Source organism: Molossus molossus, unplaced genomic scaffold, assembly GCF_014108415.1.
Source record: "Molossus molossus isolate mMolMol1 unplaced genomic scaffold, mMolMol1.p scaffold_m16_p_5, whole genome shotgun sequence".
NCBI lineage: Eukaryota > Metazoa > Chordata > Mammalia > Chiroptera > Molossidae > Molossus > Molossus molossus.
Genome location: NW_023425388.1, coordinates 61155338 through 61176357, shown reverse-complemented (window position 1 = coordinate 61176357; position 21020 = coordinate 61155338). Strand labels below are relative to the sequence as shown.

At 39.4% G+C, this 21020-nt stretch overlaps 1 protein-coding gene across 7 annotated transcripts in view; it reads right to left on the bottom strand.

The window, feature by feature from the left end:
- ZNF148 (zinc finger protein 148) overlaps positions 1-21020 on the bottom strand; it is a 146099-nt gene that overhangs the window by 93698 nt on the left and 31381 nt on the right. For 3 of the 7 annotated variants that reach the window (XM_036243890.1, XM_036243889.1, XM_036243884.1), the window contains exons 1-2: positions 2731-2784; positions 1898-1978 (exon numbers count right to left, since the gene is read on the bottom strand). The gene's annotated coding sequence lies outside the window, so the exon portion shown is untranslated. Of the gene's footprint in view, positions 1-1897; positions 1979-2524; positions 2544-2730; positions 2785-12410; positions 12435-21020 lie in introns of those variants that run through there. The other 4 variants (XM_036243885.1, XM_036243886.1, XM_036243887.1 and 1 more) reach the window with 3 other exon arrangements.

Here is a 21020-nt window from a genome sequence, read left to right as displayed (position 1 = left end):
TCAATCCCCAGCCCTGTTCAGGGTTATACAAGAGGTAACCAATCGATGTGTCTTTCTCATCTCGATGTTTCTCCTGCTCTCTCTCCCTCCCACTCTACTGAAAACAATCAATAGAAAAATATCCTCAGTTGAGGATTAAAAATAAATAATTGAGAAATATTGAAAAGTTTGACACTAGCTAGTGTTGTCAAAGAGGACTCCCATTTTCCTAGATTGGTGATACTGGGACATTTTTTTTTTTTTTTGATAGAATGAAAGGGAGAGAGGGAGGGAGAGAGAGAAATATCAATGTGAGACAGACACATCGATTGGCTGCCTCCTGCACAATCCCGACCTTGGCCAGGGATCAAACCTGCTACATGCCCTTGACTAAGAAACAAACCCATGAACCTTCGTTCCAAGAGCCAGAGCTCTAACAAATGAGCCAAACTGGCTAGGGTGGGGCAATCTTTTTAGTTAGGCATTTTATCCACCAAACTATTAAATGTAAACATTCTTTGGCCTAATAACATTTCCCTTAGGAATTTATACTGAAAATACATTTTAAAATATATGCAAAGACATACCCAAGAATATTCACTGTATTAGCATTGATTTCAGCAAAAAAATGAAAAACTTAAATATCAAGGAGTGGAGGGATTGAGCAAAAAAAGAAAGGAAAACAGAAAGAACTCCTGGACATGGACAACAGTATGGTGATTTGGGGGGGGGGGGGTAGGGGGTGGAGGAGGATACAGGAGGGATAAATGGTGATGGAAAAATATATAATAAAGAGAAAAAATAATATAATGCTTAAAGAATTATACACAGAATATACAAAACAAAGAGTGAACCGTAATATAAATTATGAACTTTAGTTAATAATGTATCATTATTATTGGCTCCTCAATTGCAACAAATTTATCACACTGATAAAATATGTTAATAGGGAAAAGGGGGCTGAGGTGAGATATATGGCCAATGTCTGTACTTTCTGCTCTACTTTTCTGCAACCAAAAACTGCTCAAAAGAGTCTATTAATTAAAAAAAGAGTTTCAGTTAAAAATACTGGAATACTACACAAAATAAAATAAGGAATGATACGTAAAGATACAGAAGTTAAACACAACAAAAGGACTCATTGCTGAACAGTATGTGTGATATGAACTCATTTTTGTAAAGAATATGTAAACACAGGTAGAAATATAAATGCTTGTACATGTATAGAAAATGTCTAGAGGGATACACACACACACATTAGCACTGAAGGGGAATAGGAAAATTCTCTCCCTTTACTTTATAACTTTCTCTACTACCACTTAAGTGTGTATTCCTCTTATAATAAGCCATTGGCAAAAAATGATAACTGTTGAACATGGCAATTATCAGAAAATGTGAAAAAAGAAAAAGAAACCTAAAAATATATCCACTAAAAGTGCTATTTTCACATTCTTGTTTTAAAAGAATTCTCAAATAAAATTTATGAGAAAAATGAGAATGTGTGCCACTGACAGATATATAAATACCCTGACATCTGTTAAATATTTAATTTTCTTTCACTTTAAAAGATAAAAGCACAGATCCAACATAGGCCAACAAGAAAGAAGAGTATCATCTGTCTTCCTAAAATAAGGGAATTGGTGCCTAAAAAAAATAAACATATAAGTAATCTACTTAAGTGAGAAAAGATAAGGATCTTCATCTTTTAAACTAATAGCAATTTATTTCAATGTACAGACATTGTATCAATACACAGTGATATGCTATGTATACTTAATAATCAAACTTTATTTAAGTAGGTATAACAAGAAAAGGGAATGTCTAGTAAAAGCAGTTGTTACATGTGTGTTTACATGCAAGCATATGGGCATCTAATGCAGATGAAAAATAAAGACTGAGTAACAAAGTATGGGATTACCTCTATAAAATATGTCAGGCCAATGCCCATCCCGCCAGATAACTTAGCTGAATTTCCAAGCTGTTGGTTCCTCCCTCTATCCTACAAAAGTACAAAAATATAAGTTACTCCCAAAAGAATCAAGATTAGACATATTCTTAAAGTCAGGTAAAATTGTGATATCTAATATACTAAACCTAACAAAATTTTTCCCATGACAGATACTGTTGAATTAAAATCAAATTACTAGCAACTAACAGTGACCCATCAGTGTTAAATGATGTCACGAAAATAAGAAATGATCCTGACCCTAACTGGGCTTTTCCAAATTAAACTTCTAAGTGAGGATAAAGATTTCTTTAAAATGAGAGCAATAATCTAGAATTATCTTAAACAACTTAATGTAAGAAACAGCACAAAATGTGTTTCATTAAAATCTTATGTAGATACTCTCCATTAAAATCCCACAGTAATACTTCCCTCAGATCAAATGTCTAAATATATTAAAAATACAGTTTATAAAAGCAAAAAAATATTAAGTACAGAGAACTTTCAAGGCCAGGTATTTAATAATGCTAAAATGGTCCATATTTTTTTAATGTCATGTTATAATTAATCTTTTAGCAGAGATTAATACAGAAAACTAACACCTGATGTTAACACTGCATTGATGTTGGACACATAACTGAGATTTTACACATTTGTGTAACTGGGATGTTTTTCCTAGCATACAAAATGAAGATAATTAAGATTAAAAAAGAAAATTTTATTAGAAACAAACAATAGGCCAAATATACTTTTTTATTCAGAAATAATGAAGTATTATTTATAGGAGCCCTAACACACTGTTATACCTCAATAAACATAAAAGCAGGTGCCCAGCTGGTGTGGCTCAGTGGGTTGAGCATTGTCCCCTGGACCAAGAGGTCCTGGTTTGATTCCTGGTCATGGCACATGCAGGCTTGATCCACAGTAGGGGGTGTGCAACTGATCGATATTTCTATCTCTCTCTCCCTTCCTCTCTCTCTAAAAAAAAAAAAAATTAATAAAAACGTATTTTAAAAATAAATAAATAAAAGCAAAAAATTAAGGAAACTTTAAATCTGTAGAAATTAACCATGTAATTATTTCAAAATTGTGCTTATATCATTTTTTCAAGGGATTACACACACTACAGCCTTCTGACAATTCATAATTTCCTAGTTCTGAGCTGTTCAATAGCTTTGTTGCTATACTAGCTACAAACAAAACTATCTATTTGAAAACCATTTATTTCGGAAGATGGCGGCGGGCAGAACCAGAGGGAGGGTGAGTGTGTGAGAGAGTGAGCTAGTGTGTGAGAGAGTGTGAGCAATGTGAAGGTGGACGACCAAACCCGAGCAGTGCAGAGCCTCGGAGCATAAAGTTCCTGTGCTGTGGATGGAGCAGCCGGCTACCTCGGTGGTAAGCCGCTCTTCAGGGCACCACAGGGAGGTCCCACCATTTTGGAAGATCCCAGGTCTTCCCTGGGAGGAGGCAGTGGGAGCAGCTAGGGCCCAGCAACCTGAGCCCACCAGTGCACCTGGCACCATCAGATCAGTGGACACTCTGTGTTAACACAGATCAGTGCAAATTAGTGGAGCTCCCAAGGTGCCAGTTGCGGAAGCCGCGGACAGCCAGGAGCCCAGCACCATCTCCCATAGTAGCAACCCGATCATAGTCCAGATATGCCCCCCGCAACAAAGACTGGGGAGCAGACATCTATCCCCAGGCAACAGAAGCACTGACCAGCAGCTGAGACCCATCCCCAAAAACTACAGCAAAAGCTGAGCAGGAGTTGAGCCACACAGGGCAGCAGCACCCCCCAGCCCCCAGCAGCGGGACCTGGGGATCCACAGAGGCCTGTGTGGTCCAGCAGTTCATAAGAGCAGAGGAAGCCGGAGCCCAAGAGAGACTGGTGCAATCCAGCTGCCCGACCGAGGGACCTGCAGGGTGCAGGGGCATCAGAGAGGCCTGTGCGACCCAGCAGGGACTGTGCGATCCAGTTACCCACGGGAACTGCGGTGGGGCTGAAACACCAGAGAGGCCTGTGCGACCCAGCAAAAACTATGCGATCCAGTTACCCCTGGGACCTGCGGGGTGCTGAAACACCACAGAGGCCTGTGCGACCCAGCAGGGACTGCACGATCTAGTTACCCGCCAGACCTGCGGGGTGCTAAAGCACCAGTGAGGACTTTGCGACCAAGCAGGGACTGTGCCATCCAATTAACTGTGGGACCTGTGGGGTGCCGAAGCACCAGAGAGGCCTGTGCGACCCAGCAGGGACTGAGCGATCTAGTTACCCGTGGGACCTGTGGGGTGCTGAAGCACCAGAGAGGCCTGTGCAACCCAGCAGCCTATAACATAGGCATAGAGCCAGGTCCCCAAAGGCACTGTGTGATCCAGATACACGCAGGACCTGCAGGGTGTGGGGGCACCAGAGAGGCCTGTACGACCCAGCTGTGCACAAGATAGGCGCATGGAGGCGGAGTGAACAGAAATTACACAGACGATCTCCCTGGACCAAATGGGAATTACAACTACAATAAAGACAAATCCTTGGAAAAAAAACAACAGAAAAGCATCAGGACAGGACGATATAACCAGGGACACTGGTAGGATCTGCAGAGGTGCGAGAGGGTGGCAGGCTGGTAGCCCACAGACAGCAGCGTCTTAGCTGTGAGCAGTGCCCTTGGGGAATAAACACCGAGCCTGCTCCACAGCGCAGAGAGCCAGGACAGAGCTCTAAAATAGCCACAGCCACTCACCTGGGGGCTACGGCAGAGGGAGGGCAGACTGGGCTGGAACTCTGTGGGGACAACCAGGAATTGAAGGGCACTCAAAGTTTTTGCTGAGTTGTGGTCACAAAGTACAGTGGCCAGTGTGCTCCTTCCCAGAGCTGTGGGGAAAAAGCAGCAGCCCCTCCCGCACCCCCCCCCCCTCAGATTCAGCCTTTCACAGGTGAGGCAAAGAAATGCAAATTGAGGCTCATTAACAGCCAGCATCTATCCCACCCTCTGGAAATCCTCTTATGCAGAACACCAGGGCTACAGTCCAAGGCATTGAGTACCTGAGTCTACTATCCACAAAAAAAAGCTAGAGAATAACAGAACCTTTCCTGGGCTTGCAAATTTACCCAGGAAAGTAAGACTTCGCAGTGGTGTTTAACATGGGCCCACCAAGCCTCATCCAAACCCAGTAGAGGGAGGCACAAACAGCAGAACACCAACACCCACAGGGAAAATTTGGCAGGTTCCAAAACCCATTGAGATACCAAAATGGTGAAACAAAGAAACAAATCCCAAATGAAAACAACAGAACTCTATCGAAGATGAGATCAATGAAATGCAGCTAAGCAAATTATCAGAGGTAGAGTTCAGAGACATGATCTTGAGGAAGCTCAACAGCATGAGTAAGGACATCAGCACCATGAGTAAAGATATAGAAACATTGAAAACCAACCACATGGAAATGAAGAATGACATAGCAGAAATTAAAAACACATTGGAAGGACTAACCAGCAGAGTAAAGGAAGCTGAGGACCGGCTCAGTGAATCAGAAGACAGGGTAGAAAAAAAATCATCCAATCAGAAAACCAAAAGGAAACAACAATTAAAAAGGAAGACAGCTTAAGAGAACTGTGGGACAACTGGAAACATAATAATATTCGCATCAAAGGAATCCCCGAGGAAGAAAATGAGCTAGGGTTAGAGAGTATATTTGAAGAAATAGTGGCAGAAAACTTCCTTAATTTGGTGAAGAAAGAAGGCATTCAAGTTCACGAAGCACAGAGAGCCTCAAGTAAGAAGAACCCAAACAGGCCCATACCAAGACACATAGTAATTAAAATGTCAAAAATTAAAGACAAAGAGAGAATCCTAAAGGCAGCAAGAAATAAGCAACAGGTTACCCACAAAGGAAACCCCATAAGGCTCTCAGCTGACTTCTCAACAGAAACACTACAGGCCAGAAGGGAGTGGCATGAAGTAATCAAGGTCATAAAAAAATAAGGATCTGAATCCAAGACTGCTCTATCCAGCAAGGCTATCATCCAAAATAGAGGGTCAAATAACAAAAAAAAAAAAAAAAGGCTAAGTGAATACATTAACACAAAAAAAGCACTGCAAGAAATGTTAAAAGGACTGCTGTAATTAGTAGAAGAAATAGAAAGAAAAGTGGAACCACACTAATCAAAAATGTCAATAAATAAGTACATATCAATAATCACCTTAGATGTAAATGGACTGAATGTTCTGATAAAAAGACAGAGTAGCTGATTGGATAAGAAAGCATGACTCATCTATATGTTGTTTAAAAGAGACCCACCTCACAACAAAAGACTCACATAGGTTGAAAGTGATGGGATGGAAAAGTATCTTCCAAGCAAAGGGAAAGGAAAAAATAGCTGGGGTAGCAATACTCATATCTGATAAAATAGATTTCAAAATGAAGGCCATAACTAGAGACAAAGAAGGCCACTACATAATATTGAAACGACCTATCCAACAGGAAGATATAACCTTGATAATTTAGGAGCACCAACATATATTAAAAATCTTTTGGAGGACTTCAAAGGAGAAACCAACAGCACTACAATCAACACCCTGCTGATATCACTGGATAGATCATCTAGACAAAAAATTAACAAGGAAACACAGACTCTAAATGAAGTGCTAGATAAAATGAATTTAATAGATATCTACAGATATTACACCCCAAAAATGCAGAATTCACATTCTTCTCAAGTGCACATGGGACATTCTCAAAGACAGACCACATATTAAGGCACAAACTAAGTCTCTACAAGTTCAAGAAGACTGAAATCATATCAAGCATCTTCTCAGATCACAATGGCATGAAACTAGAAATCATTTGCAACAAGAACATGCAAAGACATTTGAAAACATGGGAGGCTAAATAGCACATTATTGAACAATGAGTGGGTTACCATGAAGATTAAGAAAGAAATAAAAAACTTCCTGGAAACCAATGAAAATGAACACACAACAACACAAAATCTATGGGATGCAGTGAAAGCAGTTGTGAGAGAAAAGTTCATAGCACTACAGGCCTACCTCAAAAAACAAGAAACATTTCTAATAGACTATCTAACCTCACAACTTAAAGAACTAGAAAGCAAACAAACAAACAAAAAACAAAACCCAGAGCAAGTAGAAGAAAGAAAATAGTAAATATCAGAGCAGTAATAAATGACATGGAGACCAAAAAAACAATTCAAAGGATCAATGAAACAAAGAGCTGGTTTTCTGAAAGGATAAACAAGATTGATGGACCCTTAGATAGACTCACCAAGAAACAAAGAGAGAGAAAAAAAATACACAAAATCAGAAATGAAAGAGAAGAAGTAATAACTGACATCAGAGAAATACAAAGGATCGTTAACAAATATTATGAACACTTATATGGCAACAAATTCGACAATCTAAGCGAAATGGACAAATTTCTAGAAAGACATAGTCTCCCAAAACTGAACCGGGAAGAGATAGAAAACTTGAACAGACCAATAACAGCAAAAGAAATTGAAGATGTAATCAAGACTCTCCCGGACAAACAAAAGCCCAGGCCCGGACGGCTTCTCAGGGAAATTTTACCGAACATTCAAAGAAGAACTAATACCCATTCTCCTCCAACTATTTCAAAAAACTCAAGAAGGAAGACTTCCAAACTCGTTTTATGAGGCCAGCATAATTCTAATTCCAAAACCAGAAAAAGACACTACAAAGAAAGAAAACTACAGGCCAATATCCCTGATGAACATAGACGCCAAAATCCTGAACAAAATACTAGCCAATGGAATCCAGCAATACATCAAAAAAATTATTCACCATGACCAAGCAGGATTCATCCCAGGGATACAAGGCTAGTACAATATTCGCAAATCAATAAATGTCATACACCACATACACAAAATGAAAGATAAAAATCACATGATCATATCAATAGACGCTGAAAAAGCATTCAACAAAATCCAGCACCCATTTCTGATAAAAAAAGGCTCAGCAATGTGGGAATAGAGAAATATCTCGACATAATAAAGGCCATACATGAAAGACCTACAGCCAACATCATACTCAATGGGCAAAAACTAAAAGCATTTCCCTTAAAAACAGGAACAAGACACGGATGCCCACTTTTGCCACTCTTATTTAACATAGTACTGGAAGTCTTAGCCACAGCAATTAGACACGAAGGAAAAATCAAAGGGATCCAAATTGGAAAGGAGGAAGTGAAACTGTCATTATTTGCAGATGACATGATATTACACATAGAGAACCCCAAAGACACCATCAAAAATTTACTAGACTTAATAAATGAATTTGACAAAGTAGGATACAAAATTAACGTCAAGAAATCGATGGCATTCTTACACACCAATGGTGAACTCACAGAAAGAGAAACTAAGAAAGCAATCCCATTTACCACTGTGGCAAAAAAATTAAGGTACCTAGGAATAAACTTAACCAAAGAAATAAAGGACCTATTCACAGAAAACTACAAGTCATTGAAAAAAAAAAAAATAGAGAAAGATATAAAAAAGTGGAAGCACATACCTTGTTCATGGATTGGAAGAATTAACATCATTAAAATGTCCATACTACCCAAAGCAATCTACAGATTCAATGCAATCCCCATCAAAATACCAACGACATACTTCACAGAACCAGAACAAATACTTCAAAAGTTCATATGGAACCAAAAAAGACCTTGAATAGCCACACCAATCTTGAAAAAGAAGAACAAAGTAGGAGGGATCACATGACCAGATACCAGGTTATACTACAAAGCCACTGTAATCAAAACAGCCTGGTACTGGCACAAGAACAGACAGATAGATCAATGGAACAGAATAGAGAACCCAGCAATGGACCCAAGACAATATGCTCAATTAATATTTGACAAAGGGGGCAAGAGCATACAGTGGAGTAAAGACAGCCTCTTTAATAAATGGTGTTAGGAAAATTGGACAGCTACATGCAAAAAAATGAAACTAGACCATCAACTTACACCCTACACAAGAATAAACTCAAAATGGATAAAAGACTTAAATGTGACTCATGAATCCATAAAAATCCTAGAAGAAAATGTAAGCAACAAAATTTCGGACATCATACACAGCAGAATTTTCACTGATACATCACCTAAGGCAACAGAAATAAAGGAGAAAATGAACACATGGGACTACATCAAACTCAAAAGCTTCTGCACAGCAAAAGAAACAACCACTAAAATGGAAAGGCAACCCACTCTATGGGAGAGCATAATTGCCAATGATATATCAGATAAGGGTTAATTTCCAATATATAGAGAGTGCTCATACAACTCAACAAAAGGAAGACAAAGAACCCAATTAAAAAATGGGCAGAGGAACTAAATAGACACCTCTCCAAACAGGACATACAAATGGCTAAGAGACATACGAAGAAATGCTCAACATCAGTAATCATCAGAGAGATGCAAATTAAAACAACAATGAGGCATCACTGCACACCTGTCAGCATGGCCGCCATCAACAAAGCATCAAACAACAAGTGTTGGCGAGGGTGTGGAGAAAAGGGGACTCTATTACACTGCTGGTGGGAATGCAGACTGGTGCAGCCGCTATGGAAAACAATATGGTGCTACCTCAAAAAATTAAAAATTGAACTTCCATTTGACCCAGTGATCCCACTGCTGGGAATATACCCTAAGAAGCCTGAAACACCAATCAGGAAGAATATATGTACCCCCATGTTCATAGCAGCACTATTTACAATAGCTAAGATCTGGAAACAGCCCAAGTGTCCACCAGTAGACGAATGGATAAAAAAGCTGTGGTACATATACACAATGGAGTACTATGCAGCGGTAAGAAAGCAAGATCTCTTATCCTTTGAGACGACATAGAGGAACCTGGAGAGTATTATCCTAAGCGAAACAAGCCAAGCAGAGAAAGACAAATATCACATGATCTCACTTATTTGTGGAATATAAGGAACATAACAGTCTGAGGAACGGGGTAGTCCCAGAGAGTTGGAAGTGGGGTACAGACTGACAATCCCCAGAAGAGGGGGTTGGGGGGATAAACCACAGAACTTATATGCATGCATGCATGAACAATGGACATGGACAACAAAGCTGGGGACAGGGCGGGGAGGGTGGAGGGGAAAGGAGAAACATCTGTAACAATAATTAATTAATTAATATTAAAAAAATTTATTTCTATTAAGTTCTTAATTGCCTGTCTCAAAGTTTTGTTCCCAGACATTCAAAAGAGCATATACAGCAGAACTTCAATTCTCGAACTTAATTTGTTCCAGAAGCCTGTTGAAGTAGCAATTTGTTCAAACACCAAATCATGTTTTTCCCATTAGAAATAATGTAAATTGAATTAATTCCTTCCAGTACCCCAAATTATTTCCCTGTTTTAACCTTTCTTATATACTGTACATGTCTAATATAATGTTGAACCTATATAAAACTTTTTTCTTAAATTTATGGAACCACCTCTTACTAGCCTTAAACAAATCGCTTTCAGCACTTGGTTCAGGGTGTCTCTCAGGAAGTCAGCATCCAGCATCTTCACTTTTCCACTTAACACTGCCTTCAAAATGCTGTCACTGGTTAACTTCTTTTAGTTTATACAAATCAACAAGTTTATCTACTTCTTCCACTTCGTGTCATCATAGTTTTTTTCATAACCTTAGCAGCATTAGCACTCTTGACAGCCTCTTTATGTTTTAAATTTGTGCTAACCATCCATTTTGCCAGCAGCAAAAGTAAAAAAGAAAGAAAAACACATAAAAATATTCACAACACAATTTCCTCAAATGTTAAAAAGGCAAAGTTTAGCTGTAAAATGACTCATTCTGGCCCATTCTCTCCTTTGTGGCCTGAGAGACATTTTTTGTCATGAAAGGGTTGTCAGGTCAAGAATGGAAGTTAAAATGTAAACAGATTTTCTATAAACAACTTGGTCAAGAACCTAACTGTTCAAGATGGGAGATGTTCAAGAACTGAACCGAGGTGTAACTGACTGTAAAACTTTTAAAATTTATATAGTGATAGTGATACTGTTGTAATTAGCTAGTAGTTATTAATTACAGGATAGGAGAAAAGGGAAAGCCACACATAGGCATGTCATTTGGGTAGCTTCTCCAGGAAGCTACAATTTCACACTTCCCATTCCCTGCAAAACAATGAGGGAAGGGGTCTAACAAAGGGGAGATAGCCACATGTGCAGTAAAGTCAGGGTGACTCAGGGAAGGTGCCTATCAGTCACACCTAGGAACAGAGATCACTTGCCAGAATGGGTTTGGCCACTGCAAACCCATGAAAATTAGAGAAGACATAATGCTTTTAATAAAGAAATTCTCGCCCTGGCCAGTTTGGCTCAGCGGTTAGAGCGTCGGCCTGCGGTCCGGAGAGACCCGGGTTCGGTTCCCGCTAAGGGCGCGTACTTCGGTTGCAGTTTGTCCCGGGCCCTGGTTGGTCGTGCGGGTGGCAGCCACTCGATGTGTCCCTTCACATCGATGTTTCTCTCTCTCTCTCTTCCTCTCTCTCTCCCTCCCGCTGTATCTGAACAAAAAATGGAAAAATGTCCTCGGGTGAGGATAAAAAAAAAATAAATAAATAAATAAATTCTCACCCTGGCCGGTTTGGCTCAGCAGTTAGAGCATCAGCCTGCGGTCCAGAGAGACCCGGGTTCGGTTCCCGCTAAGGGCATGTACCTCGGTTGCAGTTTGTCCCCGGCCCTGGTTGGTCGTGCAGGTGGCAGCCATTCGATGTGTCCCTTTCACATCGATGTTTTTCTCCCTCTCTCTCTCTCTCTTCCTCTCCCTCCCTCCCACTCTATCTGAACAAAAAATGGAAAAATGTCCTCAGGTGATGATAAAAAAAAAAAAAAAAAGGAATTCTCTTGTTGTGCTTGGCTCTTATAGGTCTTGTGACTCAGCTCTTTGGTTCCTGCTTCTTGCATTCGTGCCCCTCCCCCCCGCCCGCTTCCTCCACAACCATGTGGCCTTGCAGACCCCACACGCAATGGACTGATGAACTGCAGCGTGGAACACAAACTAAGCTAGCCTGATGCTGGACTGAACACTGCTCCAATAGGGAATGGAAACTCTGGACACTGACTCTGGTTCTAGCCTTACTGAATCCAATGCTACACTTCTTTTATGGTGGAACTGAGGGGAAAAGGGACTTGGAAACTCATGGATGTAATTCCACAGACATAAAAATCACTTGTTCTCCCATGCGAATCTCAGAAAATTCTTTTTCTTGGGATATCCCAAGAATTCCATCCCCATGAGCAACAGGTGGCAGTGACAAGGACACCCCACTTCCGCCAGTAACAATAGTATCAAAAAGATAACAAAAGCCATAAAATATATTACCATTACATGTCACTTAACAATAGGGATACATTCTAAGAAATGTGTCATTAGGCTATTTCATCACTGGGCAAACTTCACAGAGTGCACTTAGACAAACCTAGATGGTGTAACCTACTACACACCTAGGCTGTAGGGGAGGAAAAATAATTTCCCCTCTACACTTCTAGATTCTTGGCTGAGACAACCCTGTAATAAAACAGATTAACAAAAGTTTAATAACATGCATACCTCCTGTACACATGGGAAAAACCAAGGGAAACTGGGTAACTCACCAAAATGGCTGAAGCCACCACTTTAAATACTATCTTCACTGAAGACAAAAGAAGATATGACTGGAGGGAGTCATTTATGGGAGGTTACCAGAAAAAGCACAATAAACAAGGATAAGGTTGTTTGGGAGAGTTGTCTTCTAAAGTGATACCCTTCATCCCTGCCCCCTCCCAGGAACATAAGGGAGACACCCTTACAAATGGAAATTTCCCTTACAAATGTAAATATCTTTTACAAAGGGTAACTTCTACATGGTTTTCAGAACTTCTCCTATGTCTGCAATTTCTTAAAATTAACCGGCCTAAAATAACCCTTATGCCAAATAGACATTCTGGGGCAACAAATTCTGTTTCCCTACAAACCTGTACAGCATGGTACTGTACTGAACACTGGACAACTGTAAAGCAATGGTATTTGTGTAATGTGTTATGTTAGGAAGTCAGGACTACTAGGTCCTTAGGAGACAAGGGCATCACTAGGTCATAGGAATTTTTCAGCTCCACTGTCACTAGGTAATAAGAATTTTTCAGTTCCAGTATAATCTTAGGGGACTAAGGTTGAAAATGTTGTCCATCACTGCAGGAAACATGCAGCACATGGCTGTACTGTGGTAGACATTACAAACAGGTAAAGCAGCTCCCACAGTGTACGATCAGTGGATTGAGCAACCTCCCATGGACTGAGAGGTCCTGGTTCAATTTCTGGTGAGGGCACATGCCCAGGTTTCAGGCTCAACCCCCAGTAGGGGGCGAGCAGGAGGCAGCTGTTCAATGTTTATCTTTCACATAGATGTTTCTATCTCTCTCTCCCTTCCTCTCTCTCTAAAAATATAAATTAAGAAAAAACGAACAGGGCCCTGGCCGGTTTGGCTCAGCGGTTATTCGCCCCATTCCAGCCAAGGGCTCTTACCTCAGTTGCGGTTCATCTCGGGCACTGGTAGGGGTTGTGCAGAAGTCAACCAACCAGTGGATGTTTCTGTTTCTGTTTCTTTCTTTCTCCGCCCCCCTCCCCCCTCTATCTGAAGGTAAAAAGAAAACTATCCTCCAGTGAAGATTTAAAAAACAAAACAAAATAGGTAAAGCCAAGCAAAACTGTATCTGTACTACATTGCTATTCACTATTCTAATGTTCTTTACTATATTCAACTTTCAGAATTTCTATCACAGCTGACAGGAATAAAGCTGACAATAAAAGTGTGGCAAAGTCTGCATACAAGAAATGTCTCCTAGTTATACATTTTAGTATTACATTATGAGTCTTCTAAAAAGTTGATTTGATATATCTAGTCCACAATCATATTACATATGTTATCACATAATATGGTGACATCTACAAACTGGGTGTTTTTGAAATGTTAATTTTTTGTTTAAAACATTTCCACAAAAAGCCTACTCACCTTCTCGCATCACTTTTTACTGAAAGGCCTAAATTAAGGCCGCCATGTATCAAAGAACATAACTAGACATGTTAAAATGGAAGGAAACAAAAAATAGTGAAGCAAGAAGGAAAAGTAAACATGCCTCTCTCCCATATGAACACATACACAAAGTAATACACCCTCAAAGTCTAAATCCATAAACAGAAATTTTGGTTAATTAAGCCTCTCTTTTTAAATTTTTTTATTTTAATCCTCACCCAGAGACATGCTTAGAGAGAGGAAGAGGGAGAGAGAGACAGAGACAGAGAAGGAGGGAGAGGGAGAGCTAGAGATGGGGGTAGAGAAACATCAATGCAAGATGTAAACATCGATCAGTTCCAGTATGGGTCCGCACCAGGGATCAAACCCACAACCCAGGTATATACCCTGACCAGGAATCAAACCGGCAACCTTTTGGTGCAAAAGACACTGGTCAAACAACTGAGCCACTCCAGCTGGGCTCTAAAGCCTTATTTTATTTTATTTTTTTTCATTTATCTTCAGATAGAGCTGGAGGAAGAGAGGGAGAAAGAGAGAGAGAAACATCAATGCGAGAGAAACATATCAACCGGTTGCCACCCATACGACCCCAACCGGGGCCAGGGACAAACTGCAACCGAGGCACGTGCCCTTATCAGGAACTGAACCCGGGACTCTCTGCTCCACGGGCTGACACTCTAACCGCTGAGCCAAATGGGCCAGGGCAAGCCTCATTTTTAAAGTCATTGAAATATATATGCTTACAAATTTTTTACTTTTTGTTTCCACAAGCACTGTCAAATAAAAAGGCAACCTCTGCTTTTAAATGTCATTGAGAAAAACCCCAAAGCAAAGAAAGAATATTAGCACACATAGCATAAGAATCTGAAAGAAAAAAAAATTTAGCTAAAAGTACTTTAGCCTCTTTTAACTAGATCATCATTTAAACAACATGTTTAGTCAAGTTCTAATTTTATATTAGTTTTTTGTTTGTTTGTTTTTGTTTTTTTTTTATCCTCACCCGAGGACATTTTTCCATTTTTTTGTTCAGGTAGGGTGGGAGGGAGAAAAGGAGGGAGGGAGGGAAAGAGGGAGGGAGGGGGGGGAGAGAGAGAGAGAGAGAGAGAGAAAGAAACATTGAAGTGAAAGGGACACATCGAGTGGTTGCCACCTGCACAACCCAACCAGGGCCGGAGACAAACTGCAACTGAGGCACGTGCCCTTAGCAGGAACCGAACCCGGGTCTCTCTGGACCGCAGGCTGACGCTCTAACCGCTGAGCCAAACCGGCCAGAGCTAATTTTATATTAGTTTTCACTTCTGTGACTTAATGATGCTTTCTAAATGAAAGTCAAGGAAAAACAGCTTGTTCCAAGTAAGACATTTCTATGACTATTTCTATGACTATAATTAGAATCACTATATAGTAACAAAGCACAAACGTGTATGTTCTTTTAAAAACTCTATCTAAATGATGGTCTAACGGTATACATATTTTTCATGACCAGATCTATCCTGAAGAGGAATGATAGCCCAACAAATTCAAACCAACCATCCCAGAAATTACCCTACTCAGGTTTTGCTAAACCATTTTCCATTTCTACTCTCACCAAAAATCAAGCCAAAATCTTATCAACTTTGCAATTACTATAATTAATCCACTTTGCTGAGAAAGAAAATCTTACAAAAGAGTAATCAAATTCTTAAAAGATAATTGGAGTAAAATAAAGTCATCAACTGAAAATTTTCACATGCCCTTGACTTTTTCAAATTCCCTAACCAGAAAACATTCGTTAACCAAGAAACCAACTGTCCATCCACATTAGAGAACACAACAGTAAGCATTTTTATAAACTCTTTAGATCATAAACCACTGAAGAGACAGAACTGACCTTTATAGCTAAATCAACCACTGAGGGAAGATACCTCCCCAAAATCAAACCTATCACAACGGGAATGTAACAATGTTATCCTTTCCCAAATTTACTAACAAAAATTAGTTTTTAAAATTAGTAAGCCACTAAACTTTAAAAAAAAAAAATAGCTGCTTTATTTGTCCATAAATTTTCTCTAAATAAATATTAATTTTGTAAAGAATCACAAAATATTCTGTACTATGATGATCAAGATCACTCAGGCAAGTTTTCAAATGATCTCCTCCAAGACAATATAACCATAGCCTGACAAAGCCCTTCACGGTTTACAAAGTGCTTTCACATGTCACCTGGACATTATTATTGTTTTTCTCTGTTCTATACATGATGAAACTGGGGTTCAATGGGTTAAGTACCCTAAGGTTTCACAACACCTAAGTGTCAAGTTGAAGACTTCAATCAGATTCCTCTGCCTCCTAATAAATGTTTATTCTAACACAGAAAAGAGAGGTCATTCCCAAGTTAAAATAAATTTAATGTTACTCTTTGCAATGGTCTGAGAATCAAAAAAAAAAACTTTGAAGTCTAGCCCTGGCCGGTTTTGCTCAGTGGTTAGAGCATCAGCCTGTGGTCCAGAGAGACCCGGGTTTGGTTCCCACCAAAGGCACATACCTCGGTTACAGTTTGTCCCCGGCCCTGGTTGGGTTGTGCGGGAGGTAGCCATTCAATGTGTCTCTTTCACGTCGATGTTTTTCTCTTTCTCTCTCTCTCTCTACTTCCCACTCTATCTGAACAAAAAATGGAAAAATGTCCTCGGGTAAGGATTTAAAAAAAAAATCTTTAAAGTCTAACATCAATGAACACAAAATTTGAAATTAAAATGCTATCTATAAGCAGTTACTATGAAAATAAACAGAAAATTAAATTAATCTGATTTTATAACACAAAAATTATTCTACTGTAATAAGAGAAACCTACAAAAAATTATAGAATTTAATTTATTTAATTTTATTTTTAAAGTGTTGATTCTGTGAATAAAAACATAACATTAAAATGTTATTAAAACTAAAAGATAAAAGGAAACTATGATTATTACTTCTAATATAAAATATAATTAAATAGTTTTATTTAAAAACTTGTATATGGTTCATTAAAAGCCAGTTCATCTTTTGACAATTTTCACCTTATTCAAAAGCACTCTAAACTCCTGTCTCGAACACAGTGTGTCTGGTGTCCAGAACTACAGCAGGCACCAGACACAATGTTGAGGTGTGACCATAATGTAAAGGAAATGGTTTTTGATATGATTAAGAAGCTAAGACTTGCCATAAGAGTCAATCAAAGAATATCTCATGAAGTGGCTACAAAGGGAGCCCAGTGACTTCTCTGTAATTGCAGTAACTGTATTAAATCTGAACAATTCATGAAACATGTTAGTGAGATAGTGGTTTTCTTTAACAGAAGCTGACTTAGTGAGTTAACTCATTGTTTTGAAACATTAGCTTCTACTAATGTAGAAGAGACATTTTCTTATTTGGGGTCAATTTATTAAGTAGAAAGCTAGGAAATGTAAATGAAAGACATTTTATCTTATCTTTACTTTTCAATCTATGAATTAGTAACATAATAAAAGATTTACAGTACTGTTTTGAAATTATTTATTAATATTAATATACTATTATGTATTATTGAAATTATTAAATATCTTACATACAAATAATCTATTAAACAATCTTTAAAAAATATACCCATACATGCATGCCCTGGCCAGTTTGGCTCAGTGGTAGAGCGTCAGCCCATGGACCAATGAATGAATCACGGGTTTGATTCCGGCCAAGGAGGGCACATCCCTCAGTTGGGGTTCATCCCTAACCCTGGTTGAGACTGTGAAAGAGGCAACCAGTCGATGTGTCCCTCACTCTCTCTCTCTCTTTCTCTCCCTCCCACTCTATCTGAAGAAAAATACAAAAATATCCTCGGGTGAGGATTAAAAAATAAATATATACCCAGACTTTATAACCTCATTCTAATTAACTACATAACAAAAGTCTATTTATGTGATAGAGGCATAGTAAAATAGCATGCACTGCCCTGGACTGATGGCTCAGTTGGTTGGAGCATCATTTCATACAACAGGGGGTTACAGGTTCCATTCTCAAGTCGGGGCACATACCTGTGCTGTGAGTCTGACCTTGGGTCAGGGCGCATGCAAGAGGCAGCTGATCAATGTTTTTCTCTCTCTCTCTCTTTCAAATCAATAAACATATCCTCAGGTGAAGATAAAAAAGGAAAGAATATAGCATGCACCTATTCCCTGGCACCTTCTTGAATTGGTTATAACTGACCTCCCAAAAACTTCTTAGGTGTCCAATATTGCGATTACAATTGAAGCAAAGATTTATATAGTGCTTAAAACATCACAAAGCACATTGCACATACCATTATTTTCAAAACTGAAATAATCCACTGGAGGGAGAACACGCATGTTCACAAAAATTAAAGATAGGCTAGCATGGCATAGATTTGTTTTTCCCTGTCCCTCCTCACCAACACTGCTATAAATCATGAAAATAACACAAGAGACAACCAAAGAAAAACTCTGAAAAGAGGTAAGAAGGCAGCAAACCAGTTTGGGACCTTAAGGACTGGAGAAACAAAAGAACAGCATGGTATTTTAACTTCCTACACCCAAAAGAAAGCAATCCAGACTGACCCTTCCCAACCACCAATTCAGCTATTGAAAGCAAACCAGATAATCACATTCTTCCCCCAAATTAAATGGGAGTCCTTCTGCAATATTGAGAGAGATCAACTGGAGCCCTGGCCAGTTTTGCTCAGTGGTTAGAGCATCGGCCTGTGGACCAGAGAGTCCTGGGTTCGGTTTCCGCTAAGGGCACGTACCTCAGTTGCGGTTTGTCTCCGGCCTGGTTGGGGTCATGTGGGTGGCAGTCAGTCGATGTGTCTCTCTCACATCAATGTTTCTCTCTCGCTCGTCCTTCCCCTCTCCCTCCTGCTCTATCTGAAGATAAATGCAAAAGTGTCCTCGGGTGAGGATAAAAAAAAAAACGGAGAGAGAGAGAGATCAACTGGAAGCCCAGCCAACAGCAAACACCAGGGGAAGCCATGCTTCCTTCCCCACCTGGTCTGAGACTCCTATTTTCTATCAAGAGATACAGAGGCAAAATAGGCAAAACTGAGGGACCCAGCCAGAGCATGCAACTCAGTTTGGGCCCAACCAGAGATGTGGGAACAGGGAAAAATGTTGGGGTACGGGGAGCCAGTATGAGGATCCTACAATCCTCTCCTACCTAGAGATACCCAGAAGCCCAGCATGGGGAAATCCCTTTGGCTCTCTCAGGAAGCACCAGCAAGGACCAGTGGGAACCCAGCAACACCCAACAAATCAAGATGACCATAAAGGCCCTGAAAATTAAACTGTCATTGGAACCACAGCCCACAAAAATGAGCCAAGACCTGTATGCTAAACCTAAATTGAGTAACTGACTGCTAGCTAAATTAAAAAATGTAAACAGGGCCCAGAAACTCCTAACATCATAGATAAATAGAAATGACCCAAGAAAATCATGAGTGAGAAAAGATAATTAACTAAGGCCAACAAAGACATGAATCAGCTGCTGGAACTAACAAAAATTTTAAAGCAACCATAATAAAAGTGTTTCAGCTATCAATTATAAATTTTCCTGAAACAAGTGAAAAAATGGAAAATCTCAGCAAAGAAACAGAACTTATAAAAAAGAAGCAAAAGGGCCCTGGCCGGTTTGGCTCAGCGGTTGGAGCGTCGGCCTGCGGTACAGAGAGACCCGGGTTCAGTTCCCGCTAAGGGCACGTACCTCGGTTGCAGTTTGTCCCCGGCCCTGGTTGGTCGTGCGGGTGGTAGCCACTCGATGTGTTCCTTCATGTCGATGTTTCTCTCTCTCTCTCTCCCTCTCTCTCCCTCCCACTCTATCTGAACAAAAAATGGAAAAATGTCCGCGGGTGAGGATAAAAAAAAAAAAAGAAGCAAAAGGAAACTATAGAACTAAAAAATACAATACAGTAGTCACCCCCTTATTGGTAAGGGATATGTTCCAAGACAATGCCTGAAACATTGTAACAAACCCTACATATACTATGCTTTTTCCTATAAAGTTTAATTTATAAACTATGCACAGGAAGAGATTAACAATAACTAATAATACACAGGAAGAGATTAACAATAATTAATAAGAAGATAGAATAGCGATTTTCGACTGGTGTGTCACAAGACGCACACTGGTGTTCCACAAGAATTTTTAAAACATGCAATACCTGACTATTTAGTCAGGGGCACTTGACCTCTTTTCCCTTAGACTGTCAAATTAAAAAATGACACCAACCAACACAATAGACATTCAGTATGAATAAATCAAAAGTATGCCTTTTTTTTATCAGATCAGCAAAAAATATATTTTTTGGTGTGCCACAGAATTTTAATAATTAGTCTATGTGTGCCACGAGATGAAAAGGTTGAAAATCACTGGAATAGAACAATTATAACAATATACTATAATAAAAGGTATGTGAATGTGGTCTTTCTCTCAAATTATCTTATTGTACTGTACTCACCCTCCTTCTTCTGTAATGATATAAGATGATAAAATGCATACGTGATGAGATGAAGTGAGATGAATGACATAGGCATTGTGACGTAGCATCAGGCTATTAGTGACCTCTAATGATACCTCAGAAGGAGGATCATCTGCTTCAGTTAATCCTGATCATCAAGCCATAATGACGTCTATGGTTGAATGTCAGCAGCAGACAATGTCGATGGTTGGGAAACTGTAATATTTTCAGAATGTGGTTGACCAGGGATAACTAAAACCACGGAAACCAAAACTACAGATGAGATGGGTCTACAGTAACAGAAAACTTTAAAACTCACTGGAATGGTTCAATACAAACATGGACATGATAAGAAAGAGAATCAATGAACTTGAGGGCAGAAAAATAGAATTCACTCAATCTGAACAACAGAGAGAAAATAGACTGAAAAAAAAATTAACAGTCTTGGGAAACTGAGGGGGCAATAACTAAAGACCCAACATTCATATCACTGGAGCCCCAGAACAAAAGAAAAATTAAAGAGGGACTGAAACAGTATTTGAAGAAATAATGGCTGAAAGCTTCTCAAATATGGCAGATATAAACTTA